Below are 15,755 nucleotides of genomic sequence, written 5' to 3' on the forward strand. Positions count from 1 at the left end.
TAACAAGAAAGAAAGATGGGGCACTTGGGTGGCTCAGCCTGTTAAGCATCCGACTTTGGCTCAGGTCATGATCTCACAGCTCATGAGTTCAAGCCCCATGTTGGGCTTTGTGCTGACAGTTCAGAGCCTGGAGCCTGGTTCAGATTCTGTGTCTCCCTCTCTCTCTGCCCCTTCCCTGCTCACACACACACTCTCTCTCTCTCAAAAATAAATACACATTAAACAATAATAATGAAAGAAAGAAAAAAAGAAGGGTAGTAAAAGGCCTCTGCTGATACCCTAACATTTTCATTTTGTGGTTAGAGAATTATAATGAGTTAACCCCCTAATTTAAGTAGATCTATTTATTCAACAAATCTTTAACTGAGCATCTATTATGTGCCAGGCACTTTGGTAGGTACTTTGTTAAATCGATGAACAAGACGAAGATCCCTGTCCGGTGATGGCGTGGAGCCAAATGTAAACTATAGCTCTAATAAAGGAATACATTTAGCAGCATGTAGATGATGATAAGTGTTAACAGAAAATAGGAGAAGTGGAGCAGGGTAGGGAAGGTGGGAATGAAGCACTGAAATGGGGCCGACTGCAATCTTAAACAGTATTTAAACAACTGTTCAAAGCTACAATGTGCGCTAAAGGGAGGGATAAATAAAACAATCCTAACACACGGCACTAATTCAGGCGCTGTTCTTTCAATTACCAAAATGCTTTGACCTACAGGGGGAACCTCACTGACAAGCCTATAACAGCGTTTTGAGTTAACTTTTTAGCACCTTCCCATCTCACCACAGTGAGAGCTGTTCTATCACCTGTTCCATAGGTCCAGTGACCCTTCCACTTGCTTGGTGTCTGCTATCCCCTAATAAACTCAAGACTAAGGTGGGTAAAAATCATAAGAGAGACAATGTGCAGAATGGAAAGAATAGAATTAAAAAAAAAAAAAAGATGATGTAAAGGGCCTGTTAAGTCAAGGTCCTCCTAGTTTAAGATGTGAAGGGGTAAGCAGAGAATTAGGATTAGGGTAGGGCAGACCGGGATGGTCGGTCACCCAGCTTGCATTTCCGTGTAACCAGAGAAAGGAATCACAGAGTCGTGGCCACACAAAGCAGGAGGTATCTGACCAAGCCCAAGGCGTCCCAGGGAAGGTCATCCTTTGAAAACACAGGGCTGGAACTTGAAATCAAACAGGCCTGTTAGGAAGGCCAGAGGGCAAGAATGGTATTTGAGAACACCTAGGCAAAAATAAGTAAGTAATTAAAACAAACACTCCCCAGATAGTGATGACATCATGATTAGGAAAATGCAAGCAATGTGGCATGACCCTAAGAGAGTTAGGACTGGGAAATGGGGAGAAGGCGATCAGAAAACAGGCCAGATCATCATGTGCTATGCTAAGGAATCTGGATTTTATCTGGAAAACTCTAGGGATGAATTTTTTTTTTCTGACTACAAAAGTAATACATGATGATAAAAAGGAATTTGGAAAGTATAGAAAAATATAAAGAAGAAACGAAATCATACCACATAAAAACTATATACTTTCTTTTTGGCATTTTCATTAAAAAATTTTGCAAACAGGGGCGCCTGGGTGGCTCAGTCGGTTGAGCGTCCGACTTCGGCTCAGGTCATGATCTCACAGTCTGTGAGTTCGAGCCCTGCATCGGGCTCTGTGCTGATGGCTCAGAGCCTGGAGCCTGCTTCCGATTCTGTGTCTCCCTCTCTATCTGCCCCTTCCCTGCTCATGCTCTGTCTCTCTCTGTCTCAAAAATAAATGAAAACATTAAGAAAAAAAAAAATTAAAAAAAATTTTTTTGCAAACATACTACAAATAGGAGTTTACATCCATTTATTTCACCTAACATATAAGCATTTCACATTTACTTAGCAGTCTTAGAAAATGTCTTTTAATCATTTAATCATTTGTTCATATTATAATTTCTAACCTGGTCCCCTATTACTGGACATATGGGTTGTTTCCATTTTTCCAGTATAACAAATATTATTAGCACTTCTACACCTAAAACTTCACCCACATTTCAGATGACATCTTTTTAAGATATTATTTTAAGGCTCCTTGTTCCTCCTGGCATTGTGTCAATGTGTACGTTTGCCTCTAACAAGTAGGTTTCTGTCCCATCCCACATAACCTAGCATTTAAAAAAAGGTCTTTCCTGGGACTCCTGGGTGGCTCAGTCGGTTCCGTGTCTGACTTTGGCTCAGGTCATGATCTCGCGGATCATGGGTTCGATCCCCACATCGGACTCTGTGCTGACAGCTCAGAGCCTAGAGCCTGCTTCGGATTCTGTGTCTCCCTCTCTCTCTGCCACTCCCCTGCTCTCTCTCTCTCTCTCTCAAAAATAAATAAACATTAAAAAATTTTTTTAAAGTCTTTCCTAATTTAAGGATAAAGCATTTTTTCATTAATGAAATTGAGTATTTTATATTTATTACCTGCTTCTATTTCTTCTTCTGTAAATTATCTATGCATTTTGCTTTTACCCATTTTGAATGAGCTCTTTTTGAGAGACAGACTGCGAGCAGGGAAGGAACAGAGGGAGAGGGAGACACAGAATCTGAAGCAGGCTCCAGGCTCTGAGCTGTCAGCACAGAGCCCGACATTGGGCTTGAACTCACAAACTGCAAGTTCACGACCTCAGCCGAAGTCGGACGTTCAACCGACTGAGCCACCCAGGTGCCCCCTGACATTACTCTCTTCTTTATCACTTCTCACCCTCTAACATACTGTCCAGTTTACTTATTTTGTCTATGGTTTACCCATCTATGATTCTCCCCTCCATTTTGTTCACGGATATATCCCAGAATTTGAAGCAGTGACTGGCACTTTGTGGGTGATCCATACATTTTTTTTGAATGAATGAATGAGTTTGGGAGCCCTTGTCAAGTTGATTGTAGTAGAATTCACGGGTGTGGTTACTCAGGGAGAGTGTATAAGGACAGAGACGTGAACATTTAGGTGCAAGCAGACGAAGAGGTTACAAAGCCCACTGAGAAAAAGCCAGAATGCAGGAGAAAAACAGGAGATGGTGTCACAAGACAAGAGGTGAGCTGGGAGGGGGGAACACGCAACCGGGTACAGTGTTGTCAATATACGAAGCAAGGGAAAGGCTTACGGAATGAATGTCCTCCCCCCAAATTCATCTAATCCCACATGTGATGGACTTTCGGGTGGGACCTCTGGGAGGTCATTAGGTCCTGAGAGTGGAGCCCTCATGGTAGGAATAGTGTCCTCACAACAGGAGGCCATAGAACTGGGTCAGTCCCTTTCAATGATTGATACGACAAGTTGGCTCGTCTACAACCCAGGAGAAGGCTCTCACTGGAACCCAACCGAGCTGGCATCCTGACCTCAGACTCCCAGGCTCCAGAACTGAGAGAAGTACATTTCTGTTGTTCATCAGCCACCCAGTCTGTGGTACTCTTACAGCAGTGCCCACTGGCTAAGACAAAGACAGAGAAGTGTCCAGGGATTGGGTGGTTCGCAGGTCACGGGTAGTTTCAAGGAGTAGTCAGAGCAGAAGCGAGGGGCCTGTGGTACTGTGAGGTGAGGAGAGGAAGGTTACGGCACAGTGATGTAGAAATGGTGTACAGATCCCTTTTTCAAGAAGCTTAGATGTAAAGATAGGAAGGAGAAAGATTGGAGCTGGAAGGAGGTTCAGACTGGAGAAGTGTGTGTGTGCTTTTAGGTGGGAGAGATGAGACTAACTTGAATATTTTACTTATTTTAATGTTTATTTTTGAGAGAGAGAGACAGAGAGAGAGAGCGAGCGCGTGCATAAGCAGGGGAGGGGCAGAGAGAGAAAGAGACAAACAGAATCCGAAGCAGGCTGCCCACACTGTCAGCACAGAGCCTGGGGCTCAAAATCACAAACCCTGAGATTGAGACCTGAGCCAAAGTCAGATGCTTACCTGACTGAGCCACCCGGGAGCCCCAAACTTGAGTATTTTAAATGATGCAAGGAAAGAACCAGTAGAACTGTATAATTAATCATCCAAATCAGAGTTTTGAGAGAAAAAGGGGACAGGACAAATGCTACATTGGCTGGATCATCCCAAGACAACAGGGACTTTCAGGAAACGTTACAGTAAACCAGTAAACCAGGGCACATGGTCCCCCTTTCCAAAGCTCAGGTTCTCTGCCCATCGTCATTCCTTTGTGCACTCAGCAGGTGATTACATTTTCTAACTGTAGGTGGCAGCAAAAAGCTTGCCTCTTGGGGGTTTTCTGGGGAGGGGTAAGGGGTGGATGGCAACTAAATATGGATAAAAGTTAGTTTAGCCACAGGTTGTGCGTTCAAAATAGGAGCCTTCAATTTAGATTTTACTTGGGAAAATTCATTTTGTACCTTTTTCGAAAAGAAGCATCTCTCTTGGCTCTCAAAGAGGAAACAATACGTGAGCAATTATAAAATAACATTAGTTGTGTCGTGGAGTCACTTTTTCTATTCTTCTTTTTAATCATTTTATCCATTTTTCCCATTTTATTGGGAAATAACTGATATACTTCACTGCACAAGTTTAAGGCACACAGCATGATGGCTCGTTTACATACACTGTGAAGTGATTATTGCAATAAGTTCAGTTAACATCCATCATCTTATATAGATACAATAAAAAGAAAAAAAATGTTTTTCTTCTTGTGATGAGAACTCTTAGGATTTACTCTCTTAATAACCTTCCTATACAGCACACAGCAGTGTTAGCAATAGTCACCACACCATACATTACATGCCTAGTATTTATTTTTCTTATAACTAGAAGTTTGTACCTTTGACCCCCTATGTCCAATTTCCCCCCGGGGCACCACCTTTTGCCCCTGGTAACCACATGTCTGATCTCTTTTTCTATGAGTTTGTTTTTTTAGATCCCACACATAAATGAGATAATTTGTCTTTCTCTGTCTTACCTATTTCACTTAGCACAATGCCTTCAAGGTCCAGCCATGTTGTTGCAAACAGATTTCCTCATTTTTTATGGCTGAATAATATTCTATTGGGTGTATATTTATATATTGTGTATATGTTATGCCATATAAATATACAATACATTGCATATTCTGTGTATATATATCTATATCTATATCTATCTATATCTATATATATCTATATCTATCTATATAGATATAGATAGATATAGATATATATCACAACTTCTTTATCCATTCACCCACTGATGGATGCTTGGGTTGTTTCCATGTCTTGGCTGTTATAAATAATGCTGTTGTGAATATGGAGGGTCCATACGTTTTTGACTTAGTGTTTTTGTTCCTTTGGATATGGTTCCAGAAGTGGAATTGCTGGATCGTAGTAGTTCCTAGTAGTTTTTTTTTTTTGTTTTTTGTTTTTTTTTTGAGGATCCATCATACTGTTTTCCATAGTGGCTGCACCAATCCATATTCCCACCTACAGTGTACAAAGGTTCCCTTTTCGCTACATCCTCATGGGGATGAGAGAGAGGGGAACAGAGGATCCAAAGCAGGCTCTGCACAGACAGGCTGACAGTAGCGAGCCCGACGTGGGGCTTGAACTCACCAACTGCAAGATCGTGACCTGAGTCGAAGTCGGAAACTCAACCAACTCAGCCACCCAGGCGCCCCACCTCTTGTCTTTTTGATGATGGTCATTCTAACTGAAGTGAGGGGATACTTCATTGTGGTTTTGATTTGCATTTCCCTGATGAAGAGTGATGTTGAGCATCTTTTCATGTGCCTGTTGCCCTTTCCTAGATCTTCCTGGAAAGATGTCTATTCAGGTCCTTTGCCTATTCTTTTGATTGCGTTATTATAATTATACTATTGTTATCTAGTTGTATGAGCTCTTTATATATTTTGTATATCACCCCTTATCAGATATATGGCTTCTTTTACTGTATAGAAGCTCTGTAGTTTGATTTTGTCCATTTATTTTTTATTTTGTTGCTTGTGCTTTAGGTGTCATAACCAAAACATCATTACCAAGGCCCATGTGAAGGAGCTTTATTCCTTTATTCATGGTTTTGGATCTTACATTTAAGCCTTTAATCCATCTTGAGGCAAATTTTGTCAGTGGTATAAGATAGGGGTCCAGTTTCATTTCTTCCCATGTGAAGATCCAATTACCCCAGCACTATTTATTGAAGACTCTTTTCTCCACTGAATGGTCTTGGTGGCTCTCTTGTCAAAAATTAGTTGACCATATATGCTTGGGTGTTTTTTTCCTGGCCTTTTGATTCTATTCCACTGATCTATTTGACTTTTTATGCTAGCATTATACTGTTTTGATTACTAAAGCTTTATACTACAGCTCGAAATCAGGGAGTGGGATAACTCCTACTTTGTTCTTCTTTCTCAGGATTTCTCTGGCTATTCAGGGTCTTGTGCAGTTTTCACATAAATTTTAGGAGTGTTATTTTGTGCTTCTGCAAAAATGCCACTGGGATCTTGATAGGATTGCACTGAATCTATGGATGACTTTTGGTGGTATTGATATTTTAACAATATTAATTCTTCTAATTCATGAACACAGGACACCTTCCCATTTATTTCGGTCTTCTTTGATTTCTTTTGGTAATGTCTTACAGTTTTTAGAGCAGAGATCTTTCACTTCCTTAATCTTTCATTGTTTTTGATGCTACTGTAAAAGGGATCAATTTATTTCTTTTTCAGCAAATTCATTGTCAGTGTACAGAAACACTACTGACTTTTATATGTAAATTCTGTATCCTGCAACTTTGCTGAATTTATTGATGAGATCTAAGAGCTTTTTGGTTGAGTCTTCAGGATTTCCTGTATATTAAATCATATCATCTGCAAATAGAGATAATTTTACTTCTTCCCTTCCAGCTCTGATACCTTTTATTTCTTTTTATTGCCTGATCTAGCTAGGACTTCAGTACTAGATTGAATTGGAGTGGTGAGAGTGGGCACCCTTATCTTGTTCCTGATCTTAGAGGAAAAGCTTTCAACCTTTCACCATCGAGTATGATGTTAGCTGTGGACTTGTCATATATGGCCATTATTTTGTTGAGATATGTTCCTTTTATGCCTGATTTGTTAAGAGGTTTTATCATAAACGGATGTTGGATTTTGTCAAATGCTTTTTCTACTCTATTGAGATGATCATGTGATCTTTTTCATTCCATTAATGTGATGTACCACATTGATTGATCTGGGTATGTTCAACTATCCTTGCATCCCAGGGATAAACCCCACTTGATCATGATGAATAATCCTTTTAATGTGCTGCTGAATTCAATTTGCTACTATCTTATTGAGAATTTTTGCATCTATATTCATGAAAGGAATTGGCTGTAGTTTTCTTTTTTAATAATGTCATTGTCTGGTTTTAGTTTCAGGATGATGCTGGCCTCATAGAATGAGCTTGGGAATGTTCTCTCCTCTTCAATTTTTTTTGGAAGAGTTTGAGAAGGATTGGTATCAATTTTTTTAATGTTTGGTAAAACTCACCAGTGAAGCCATCTGGGCTTTTCTTTGTTGGGAGATTTTTGATTACTGATTTGATCTACTTATTTTTAAAAAAATTTTTTTTAACATTTATTTATTTTTGAGACAGAGAGAGACAGAGCATGAACGGGGGAGGGGCAGAGAGAGAGGGAGACACAGAATCCAAAGCAGGCTCCAGGCTCTGAGCCATCAGCCCAGAGCCCGACGCAGGGCTCGAACTCACGGACCGCGAGATCGTGACCTGAGTTGAAGTCGGACGCTTAACTGACTGAGCCACCCAGGCGCCCCTGATCTACTTATTAATAACTGGTCTATTCAGACTTTCTATTTCTTTCTGATTCAGTCTTGGTTATTCATATGCTTCTAAGAATTTTTCCATTTCTTCTGGGTCGTTTAGGTTGTTGGTGTACAATTGTTCACAGTAGCCTCTATGATCCTTTGCATTTCTGTGGTAACAGGTGTAATGTCTCCTTCTCCACTTACAATTTTGTTTTGGGTCTTCTCCCTTTTTTCCTTAGTTAGTCTAGCTAATTGATTAGTCTGTCGAGTCTGTTTATCTTTCCAGAGAACCAACCCTTAGTTTGGTTAATCTTTTCTATTGCATTTCTGTGCTCTATTTATTTCCGCTCTACTATTTATTATTTCCTGTCTTCTGCTAACTTTGTCTTAAAAGGAATTTCTTTTTCTTGTTCCCTGAGGTGTAGAGTTAGGTTTTTTATTGGGACTCTTTCTTGCTTCTTAATGTAGGTGTTTATTCCTATCAACTTCCCTTAGAATTGCCTTTGCTGCATCCCACGAGTTCTGGCATATGTGTTTTTATTTTTATTTGTCTCAAGAAACTTTTAAATTTCCCCTTTAATTTCTCCTTTGACCCACTGGTTGTTCAGAAGAATACTGCTTCATTTCCATGTGTTTGTAGTTTTTCCAGTTTTCCCCTTGTTATTGATTTCAGTTTGATGCCGTCGTAGTTAGAGAAGATATTTGGTATGATTTCAGTCGTCTTGAGTTTGCTTTTTTTGTGGCTAACATACGGTCTAGCCTAGCAAATATTCTACGTGAGCATGTATTTTGCTATTGTTGGATGGAATGTTCTGGATATGTCTGTTAGGTCCATTTGGTCTACAGTGATGTTCAAACCTGCTGTTTCCCTACTGAATCTCTGGATGACCTATCGATTGTTGACAGTGGGGTATTAAAGTCCCCAACTATTATTGTATTACTGTTTATTTCTCCTCCTAGCTGTTAGTTTTTGCTTTATATATTTAGGTACTCTGACATTGGGTGAACAAATATTTACAACTGTTCTGTCTTCTTAATGGATTGAGAGCTTTATCATTATGTAACGAGCTTCTTTTTACCATTTTGAGTTTAAAGTTTATTTTGTCTGATATAAGTATAGCCACCCCTGCTTTTTTGTTGTTTGTTGTTACAGTTCCTTGAAATGACTTCTTATATCCCTTCATTCTCAATCTGTGTGTGTCTTTAAGGCTAAAGTGAGTTGCTCATAGGCAGCACGGCACTGGATCTTGTTTTTTTAATCCATTCAGACATTCTATGCCTTTTTTTCTTTAAGAGAGAGAGAGAGAGAGAGAGCGCATGAGCAGGGGAGTGGGGTAGAGGGAGAGAGGGGGAGAGAGAGAATTCCAAGCAGGCTCTGCTCAGCACAGAGCCTGATGTGGGATTCAATCCCATGATCTTGGGATCATGATCTAAGCTGAAATCTAGAGTCAGACGCTCAACTGACTGAGCCACCCAGACACCCCTTTTCTATGTCTTTTGATTAGAGAACTTCATCATTTTACGTTTAAAGTAATTACCAATAGGTAAGGACTTACCTTTTCCATTTTATTAATTATTTTCTGGTTGTTTTATAGATCCACTGTTCCTTGTTTCTTATCCTGCTATCTTTTTGTGTGTGTGTTGATGTCTTTTGGTGTCAGTATGCTTTGATTTATCTTTTTTTTTTTTTTTTTTTTTTTTGTATAATTGCTATAGGTTTTCCCCTTGTGGTTACCATAAGGCTTACAACCCCATATTTTTTTTTGTAAATTTTTTTTTTCAACGTTTATTTATTTATTTATTTATTTATTTATTTTCAACTTTTTTTTTTTTTTTTTTTTTTTAAATTTATTTTTGGGACAGAGAGAGACAGAGCATGAACGGGGAAGGGGCAGAGAGAGAGGGAGACACAGAATTGGAAACAGGCTCCAGGCTCCGAGCCATCAGCCCAGAGCCTGACGCGGGGCTCGAACTCACAGACCGCGAGATCGTGACCTGGCTGAAGTCGGACGCTTAACCGACTGCGCCACCCAGGCGCCCCTAACGTTTATTTATTTTTGGGACAGAGAGAGACAGAGCATGAACGGGGGAGGGGCAGAGAGAGAGGGAGACACAGAATCCGAAGCAGGCTCCAGGCTCCGAGCCATCAGCCCAGAGCCTGACGCGGGGCTCGAACTCACGGACTGCGAGATCGTGACCTGGCTGAAGTCGGACGTCCAACCGACTGCGCCACCCAGGCGCCCCACAACCCCATATTTGAAGCTGATAAACCTTAAGTTCAGTAGAATTCCTAAACTTTATACTTATACTTCTCCTCCCCCTCACATTTTAGGTTACTGCTGTTACAATTCACACATTTTTTTATATTGTGTAACTAATGACAGAGTATTGTAGTTATGGTTGCTTTTACTGTGCTCATGTTTTTTAACTTAAAAATTTTTTTTAATGTTTATTTATTTTGAGAGAGAGAATGAGCGTGCAAGTGAACAGGGGAGGGGTTGGAGAGAGAGGGAGAGAGAGGATCCCAAGCAAGCTCTCCACCATCAGCACAGAACCCAACACAGGTCTTGAACTCACAAACTATGAGTTCATGACCTGAGCCAAAATCAAGAGTAGGATGCTTGACTGACTGAGCCACCTTGGCACCCCCATGTGTTTTAGCTTTTAACATAGAATTATGTTAATGAATAAGTGAATTATGCACCATTACCAAATTACAGAATCTGACTTTGACCATAAATTTACTATTACAATGAGTTTTACTACTTTTCTGTTTTTATGATGTTAATTGGTATTCTTTTATTTAAAAAAAAATTTTTTTTAATGTTTATTTATTTTGAGGGAGAGAGAGACAGAGTACAAGCAGGGGAGGGGCAGAGAGAGAGGGAGACACAGAATCCAAAGCAGGCTCCAGGCTCCGAGCTGTCAGCACAGAGCCCGACGTGGGGCTCGAACTCACAAACTGTGAGATCATGACCTGAGCCGAAGTCGGACACTTAACCGACTGAGCCACCCAGGCGCCCCAGTGTCCTTTTATCTCTGCTTAAAGAACTCCCTTTAGCATTTCTTGTAAGGCAGATCTAGTAGTAATGAACTCCCTCAGTTTTGTTTGTTCGGGAAAGGGGTTGTTTTTTGTTTTGTTTTTTATATTTTTTTAAATAAGGCCCCATGCCCAGTGTGGGGCTTGAACTCACAACCCTGACATTAAGAATTGCACACTTTACTGAATGAGCTAGCCAGGCATCCCTGGGAAAGTCTTTATTCCTTTTTCATTTCTGAAGGACAGCTTTGCTGAGTACAGTATTCTTGGTTGACAATTTTATTCATTTTTTTTAAGATTTTATTTTTGAGTGTTCTCTACACCCAATATGGGGCTTGAACCCATATTGTCCGGAAGAGGATGTCAGAGTCCTGACATCAGGAGTCACACAATCCACTGACTAAGCCAGCCAGGTGCCCCTCTTGGCTGACAGTTTAGTTTTTTTCCTCCAATATTTTGATTAGGCCAACCTATTTTCTGTTGGGCCAAAATGTTGAGAAACTTGTTCATAGTCTGACAAGGGTTTCCTGGTAACTTCTCTCTTTTCTATTTTTGCTTTTCCACTTCTTTCTTTGTCTTGGAGTTTTGACAATTGAATTATAATGTATCTTGGGGCAGCTCTATTTAGGTCCAACCTATCTGGAGTTCTTTGGGCCTCATGGATCTGGATGTCCATTTCTCTTTCGAGGTGTGGGAAATTTTTAGCCATTATTGCTTTATTTTTTTTTTTTAATTTTTTTTTTAAACGTTTATTTATTTTTGAGACAGAGAGAGACAGAGCATGAACAGGGGAGGGGCAGAGAGAGAGGGAGACACAGAATCTGAAACAGGCTCTAGGCTCTGAGCTGTCAGCACAGAGCCCAACACGGGGCTCGAACTCACAGACTGTGAGATTGTGACCTGAGCCGAAGTCGGACGTTTAACCGATCAAGCCACCCAGGCGCCCCAGCCATTATTGCTTTAAATAGATTTTCTGACCCTTCCTCTTTTTCTGCTCCTTTTGGAATTCCCATAATATGAATTCTGCTTCTGTTCATTGTGCCGCATATATCTTGCAGTTTTCTTTACTCTTTTTCATTCTTTTCCCTTTTGTTTTGTTTTTTTGTTTGTTTGTTTGTTTTTTTGCTCCTCTGACTGCATAATTTCTGATATCCTATCTTCCTGGCTGCTGATTCTTTCTTCTGCATGGTTCTTATTTTGAAATTCTACTGAATTTTCCAGTTCAGTTACTGTATTTTTCAGCTGTAGGATTTTTTTTTTATGGTGTCTACTGCTTTTTTGATCTTCTCCTTTTGTTCACACAGTTTCCCCAACTTTTCTGTCTCTGTGTGTTCTTGTGGATCATTTTTCAAGAGGATTATTCTGAAATTCTTTGTCTGACAGTTCGTAGATCTTCATTTCCTTAAGACCAGTTATTAGAGTTTTACTAGTTTCCTTTAGTGGTTTTTTGCAATTCTTGATTCCTTACATTGCTGCCTACACAGTTGAGTCATCAGGCTCCTCTTCCGGACTTTATAGTTTTACTTTGGCAGAGACAGAGCTCTTCACCAGTCAGCTCAGTTTGGGTTTCTGGGTGTGTATGCTGGTAATGTCCTTGTGCAAGTGGGGCCTGCTATTATGGTCTATTTTGGGGCAGAGCAAGCTCTGGGGTTAGGGATGGGAGGGTGGGGAGAGCCAGTGGCTGAGAATCAGTGGATAGGGCTGTGGGCTTGGTTCCCTTCCCAAGCGAGGCTGTAAGTCGCCTGGGCTCTCTGGTCAGACTTACTAGATGGTTGGAACTGTACTATATTCAGTGGTGGATGGGACTATGCATTAGCCTCCCTGCCCTGGCTGGGCAGCAGGATGAGCCCCAGGGCCTGTATGACTGACTGGTGAATCAGGCAAGAGCATGCAATGAATTCCCGGGTCAGGTGAGACTACCAGTTTTGTTCCGCAGATGGGGGAAGCCATGGGCTGTGCCCTCTGTTCAAAGGCTACTGCGCATAGGGCTGCTGAACGGGCTTCACAGCTCTCTGTGTGCTCTGGTAAAGTTCCCTGGTTGGGCCGGCTGACGGCCTTATCCAGCAATGAGCGGGGCTATGGGAGAAGCAGCTCTAAAACTGGTAAAGCTCTTTGATGATTGTCTTAACTTAAGCCTCCCTGCATCCCAAGTTCCCTGCTAAAGAGGGACACCGGTTTGCTCTGGGATGACTGCCTCTGCCTGCCCCTCTCTCGGCTCAAGCACTGCTGGGCTGCACAGCTTCCGTGAGTCGTCTGCTGCCTGCTTGGATGGGCCCCCCAACCCAAGACCCTCTCCACAGCAGGGGGGCTGTGACTCAGCACTTTGCCTGGGCGTGGGCCAACTGGGCTCTAGGGCTGGCGCAACTTCTCGTCTGGGGATCAGGATCAGGCAGCTCGGCTCCCTGCCAAGCCCCCTGGTCAGAGTGCACCCCGGACTTGCAGATGAACAAAGCCGCAATTGGGGATTACTACAGAGGCACCGCAGGCGTGCACTTGGTCTGCGAAGATCTGTGTGCTGGTTGTTGCGAGTCCTGCCCCGCTTTCTCCATCACAGTCAGATTCCCAGTGATTAAGCAGATTGCCCTGCAATCCCCGTGGTGCAAGGTTAGAGTCGGGGCTCCTTCAGAGGGACTCACAATGCTGGTGGGGGCTGGTTGTGGCTCCTGGGTTCTCTTTTCCTACCAGACACCTGGGGGCTCAGAGACCACCTCTCTGTGTGGTGTGGCCCTGGCCTGTGGGGGGAGCAACGTGGTCAACGTGTAGCCATTTCTTTACCCTTATAACACAGTGCATCTTGGTCTCTGAAGCACAGGGGTGCTTTAGCCTCACCTCCCGGTTCTAGGAGTCCCTGAGGTGTCTTCTTGAATAGTTATTGGTTGTTCTTCTTATGAGGAGGAGCAAAGTCAAGAACAACCTATGCCACCACCTTGGTGACGGCACCTTTCCTTTTACCATTAAAAGATAAAATTCGCCAGTGCCTGGGTGGCTCAGTCATTAAGCATCTGACTTCAGCTCAGGTCATGATCTCGCGGTTTGTGAGTTCAAGCCCCCATCGGGCTCTGAGCTGTCAGCAGATTCTGCTTCAGATTCTGTGTCTCCTTCTCTCTCTGCCCCTCCAATGCTCATGCTCTCTCTGTCTCTCAAAAATAAATAAACATTAAAAAATTTAAAAAAAAAAAGGGATGAAATTCTTGGGTTGCCTGGGTGGCTCAGTTGGTTAAGTGTTCAACTCCTGTTTTCGGCTCAGGTCATGATCTCACAGTTGGTGAATTCCAGCCCTGTGCTTAGGATTCTCTCTTTCCTTCTCTTTCTGCCCCTCCCCTGCTCACATGCACTCTCTCTCTCTTTCTCAAAATAAACTTTAAAAAAAGATGAAATTCTGTCTTTCTCCTAATACAGAATAATTTCTATTAATTTTACCACTTCAGGATCAGCCCAGGCATTGCCACACACACACATTCCTTATTTGTATATATAAACTTTTAGTCAACTCCGATTTCGATACATCTTGGGGAACCTTGCTATTGAACACTGTAAATATTTAAAAACTATTACAACTGATGCCAGATTTCTTCTTATCAAAGATAAGACCAGAGATGTCCAAAGATAAAAAATTTTGTAAGTTCAGAATGGCACAGTGAAAGAGCACACATTATTCAGGCAATCTTGGGAGAATCTAATGTCATAAAATTTAAAAGTCAGAAAACTCTGTAAGAGAAAAAAGGAGAATATTCTCCACAGGTCCATCAGATAAATCTGAATTCAAAACCCAGATCTGCTATATGATTAGCTATATGACCTTCAGCAAAGAAAGTACTTAACATCTTTAGGTTTCAGATTCCTGATCTATGAAATGAGACTCACAGGGCATACTTCAGTAAGTTGTTTTGAATCTTAAATGAGAAAACATACGGGTAAAGTCTATAAATGTTAGTTTCTCGTTCTCCTCTAGACATGAAAATGAAAGCATCTAAATTAAAATTAGGCATATTAGGGGCGCCTGGGTGGCTCAGTCAGTTAAGCCTCTGACTTCGGCTCAGGTCATGATCTTGCACTCTGAGTTCGAGCCCCATGTCAGGCTCTGTGCTGACAGCTCAGAGCCTGGAGCCTGCTTCAGATTCTATGTCTCCTTCTCTCCTGCCCCTCTGCCTCTCATGCTCTCTCTCTCTCACAAAAATAAACATTACAAAATTTAAAAATTAATAAATAAAAGTAGGCATATGCAAACTTAACCTTTGGAAAATACATCACAAAAATGAAATTAATTCTACCAACAGCTTTAAAACGAACAAACAAGCAGCAAAAGGATCAGGCATACCTTAATTTGGTAGTTTTTCAACTTTCCATCCCAGATTCCAATTGTTCAAGTACATCTGGACACGGGGAGAAATTTCCCTACAAGGGAATGTGGGGACAAAAGTTGGCATTGTTTAGATTAGGGCCAGCATTCCAACTCCTTCTGCTGAGTCTTCTGCCTTTTTTCATTTAATGAAGTCTATTACTGTGTAACTTCCTCCATTCCCTCTTAGCTTAATGGAAATGCTAAAAGCAATCCCCAATATCAACATATCAAATAGCCTGGGCGGTAGTCTCAGTCCTAGATGAGTCTACCTACCTGCTGTGGGGGCCTTGCTACATTACAGAGGTCATGGTTGCAGACACACCCTTTGGCCAAGGGAGTTGGCAAAGCCAGAGTCACTAATGGCACTGACGACAAACAGGAAGTGTCCGATGACTCTGTAAGACTCCTTAAAATGCCCTTAATACTAGGAAGTTGTGGCTTTCTGCTGATATCATGGGCTAAATTGTTGGGGGTGGTGGTGGTTGGCTTTTTAAGTTTTTATTTTAATTCCGGCTAGTTAGCATACAGTGTAAAATTAGTTTCAGGTACACATTATAGTGATTCAACACCTGGTGCTCATCACAGCAAGGGCACTCCTTAATCCGCATCACCTATTTCACCCACGCCCCCCACTT

General features: G+C 41.6%; 1 protein-coding gene across 1 annotated transcript in view; it reads right to left on the reverse strand.

The window, feature by feature from the left end:
• The window catches only part of B3GALNT2 (beta-1,3-N-acetylgalactosaminyltransferase 2), a 77,834-nt gene extending 62,349 nt beyond the window's left edge, over window positions 1-15,485 (reverse strand). The window contains exons 1-2 of the mRNA XM_060642864.3: window positions 15,394-15,485; window positions 15,097-15,173 (exon numbers count right to left, since the gene is read on the reverse strand). The gene's annotated coding sequence lies outside the window, so the exon portion shown is untranslated. The remainder of the gene's footprint in view (window positions 1-15,096; window positions 15,174-15,393) is intronic.
• Between the last annotated feature and the right edge of the window lie 270 nt (window positions 15,486-15,755).

This window comes from Panthera onca, chromosome D2 (genome assembly GCF_046562875.1).
Source record: "Panthera onca isolate mPanOnc1 chromosome D2, mPanOnc1 haplotype 2, whole genome shotgun sequence".
Lineage (NCBI taxonomy): Eukaryota > Metazoa > Chordata > Mammalia > Carnivora > Felidae > Panthera > Panthera onca.